The 3,284-nt window shown below is 33.7% G+C and overlaps 1 non-coding gene across 1 annotated transcript; it reads right to left on the bottom strand.

The window, feature by feature from the left end:
* Nucleotides 1-856: 856 nt before the first annotated feature.
* On the bottom strand, nt 857-1,005 carry LOC118657264. The gene has a single exon (XR_004967960.1). It is a non-coding gene; the product is annotated as a U12 minor spliceosomal RNA (small nuclear RNA).
* Nucleotides 1,006-3,284: the final 2,279 nt, after the last annotated feature.

Genomic DNA, 3,284 nt, shown 5'->3' with positions numbered 1-3,284 from the left:
TATTTTGAGGAACTTCCATACTGTTTTCCATAATGGCTGCACATATTTATATTTCCACCAAAAGCGCACCAGGGTTGCCTTTTCTCTGTATCCTTGCCAATACTTGTTGTTTGTTGATTTATTGACAACAGCCACTCTGACAGATTAAGTTAAATAAAATGTAAGTCTTTTTAACCACATTTTAAGAACTCAATAGCTACATGTGATTAGTTGCTGCCATATTAGACCAAACAATATAGAAAATTTTCATCAGAAAGTTCTATGAACTAGTGATGCATTAGATTTTTCCAGCCTAGCTGATCATACCTGAGAAGAGAAAAAAACATAAATACCTTGTGTGTAAAATGTTGACATTATTGTTTACTTCAGTTAATCTTTTGGGTTAAGGTAATCTTGAGAAAAAATGTATTCTACATATTTCTACTTAACACTGTGTGCTGAGGGACCCTAGGCCTGTACCAAGTGTAATCTCTGAAGTGTGAATATGTTTTTTTACTAGTAAATGTGCTGGTAATTGTTCTTCCTATAGATTCCCTGGACTTATACATAGTAGCTGAGTACTCTACGATGATTTATGGCCTTGCAAACTTGCCTTACTCTTTGTTTGTAATTGGAGTCCAAAAATAGTTATTTTAAACTATATTTATAAGTTTTTGTGTGTGTATTTCCTGTTTAAGAAAATCTGAAAAACACATATGGAAATAATTTATCACAATGAAAAATAATTCTTTGCTTTGTATTAAACAAAGGAATTTATTTTCTTTGTATTAAAAGAGAAATTCCTGAAATAGCAATATACTATAATGCCATTAAAATCCAACCTGATGAATTTTTGTTTTGGCTTCTAAATTCTATCCAAGAATATTAATTTTCTTTTTTTCCTGCAAAGTAGGTGGGTCACCCTAGGGGCAACCTTTACCCACTTAAAAATTCGTCTCACATTAACAGTGAGGATTTTGGCATCACCCTGAATCATTATTTTCCTTAGTCATAAGTTTAAGGCATGAGAATATTAATTTTCTTACTGTATTGTTTCCAAGCATATGGATCTAACCTTCACTGACAATTCCAAATACAATATTATGGTATATTATTTAGTTATATTATAGTATACCTTTCTTGCAATGAGAAAGAGTTCCTCATAACCAGTATATTTGAATACTACATACAAACTTATCTGCTAATGATTAAATTATACATAATTAGGTAATTTACATTTAAGCCTTTTACTTATTATATATACCTGTTGTGCAAATAATACATAGTGCTTGAGTGATTTAGTCATATTTGGGGAAATTGTGGAGGTTTCGTATGGACTTCAGAGTTACAACATTATTATTTGTTCCTGCCTGGAATAATGAAATATAGGCTCCTGGTATCTGAATATTTATTTTTCTCCACTTTTTTTCCAAAAATGGACTTGGCTTAGTTAATGAGGGTTATCTATATATGTGTTTTGCCAATATAATGAGTGAAAATGGCTTCTGGCTTTAATATGTATTTTCCCTTATTACTTGTGAGATTATATTTTTTATATATATTGATCATCATTTGCATTTTTCTCATGTTACTTCTTTGTATAGTTTCTCATTTACGTATTGGCATAAGTGTCTTAAAAATAAGATTGTGGTTGAAAAATTAGTTTCATTCTGAGACTTATTTTGGACATATATATCCCTGTGAAACTATCACCACAATCCTGATAATGAATGTATCCATACCCTCCAAAGTTCCCTGTGATCTCTGGAATTTCTCCCTTTCAAGGGGTCAGCCTTTCTCAGTCTTGTTGGTCAAAAAGCATGCCACTTTCTAGGCAGTTGAATCCTTGAAGTCCTTACCTATCACTTAGTTACTACATATTCCTAGAGTTTTCCCCAATGTCATGTCTGTAGAACCCCTTTTGAGAAAGATTCAGTCATTTTTGCTCATTCCAGTAAAGAAACCAAAGCTATATATATATAGAGAGATAAATATAGACATTACATATCTGTAAATGTTAGAGCAAAGTGGAAACAACACACTGCGGAGACCATGATTCATTCTCGAGTGCACCCAGAAAATAAGAACAGCTCCCTCTACTCTCTCACATTTCCCACCCCATCCACCAGAGTCCACTTCCTCTTTCTTGAATTTTTAATGTCTCTTTTGTGACAATCCTTGGGCACTCTCTTCCTCCATATGCAATGTTCATCTTCCCTTACTCACCTTGTTCCCACTTGATATTTGTATCTGAACTCAAATGTCATTTCCTCAGGAAAGTCTTAACGAACTTGTTGTTTTACTTCTTGTGTCATTTAACTATTATGAATAGCTCTTATCACTTTGTGATTTTTTTCAATTTTATATTATTTGATGAACGCCTTATTCTCCTTTAAAGTGTAAGCCCCCCAAAGTCAAAGAATGTATTTCTGCCCACCATTCTATCCTCAGCACACAGTATAGCATTCAGCATCAAGGTGGTCCTTCAGTCTTACAGTTTGCTTTGCTTTAATAACAAATTTGACATGGTTCTACTGGTTCTATCTGTATATGCTCCCAAACTTATTTGAGAGCTACTGTAATGGTCGGTCTGTTTATTTAATTCTCTGTCATTGGGGATTATTGTTTTTATTAGAGCTATACTCATTTCACTTCATATTTTAGTAATATAACATTTAAAAAGTTTCTAATGCCTGGTTTATAGTAGTTTCTCCCAGATATGCGATAAATACAGACGAAGGTCCTGGATTGATTTGTTTATGGGCCCCTTCGGAGGAAGGAACAGAAGTTTGCCTGGGACTTGGCACCTGTGAAGGTTTCTTGGCCTGTGTATCTCGAAGATCTATCACAAGTATCTCTCGATGGAGCTATTTCACCTTCTCTCTTGTAGACTAAAGCCGTGAGAAATGAAATCAAAGGAACATGCCTATATTGTTTGTTTCTTGGATTCTAGGCCATAACTTTTGAAGATTACTTAAGGCTGCAGATTCTTGATCGTGTGCACTGACTTCTTTCTTTTCTTTCTCTTTTTCCTTACTGCCCCAACTAGCTACGTCAGTAAATGCCACATAATGAACAAAATCATTCTTTCCTTGATCTGATATAATTGATACCATTAACAATAACCTTTTTACTTAAATTGTTATTTTTCCTAAAGGATCCAAGGCATTCCTCTGACATAGCAAGTGTTTTTATATGGGATGGAAGACTTAAAGAAATGAATACTAATGTACTAGCAAAAATGACAACTAAAACCAACCCCCAACATAAGCATTAGGCAGGAAAAAAGAAATTACGGTTCCTTT

The sequence above is a fragment of the Myotis myotis genome, unplaced genomic scaffold, assembly GCF_014108235.1.
Source record: "Myotis myotis isolate mMyoMyo1 unplaced genomic scaffold, mMyoMyo1.p scaffold_m19_p_5, whole genome shotgun sequence".
In the NCBI taxonomy this organism is placed as follows: Eukaryota; Metazoa; Chordata; class Mammalia; order Chiroptera; family Vespertilionidae; genus Myotis; species Myotis myotis.
This window is presented reverse-complemented; position numbering and strand designations above follow the sequence as displayed.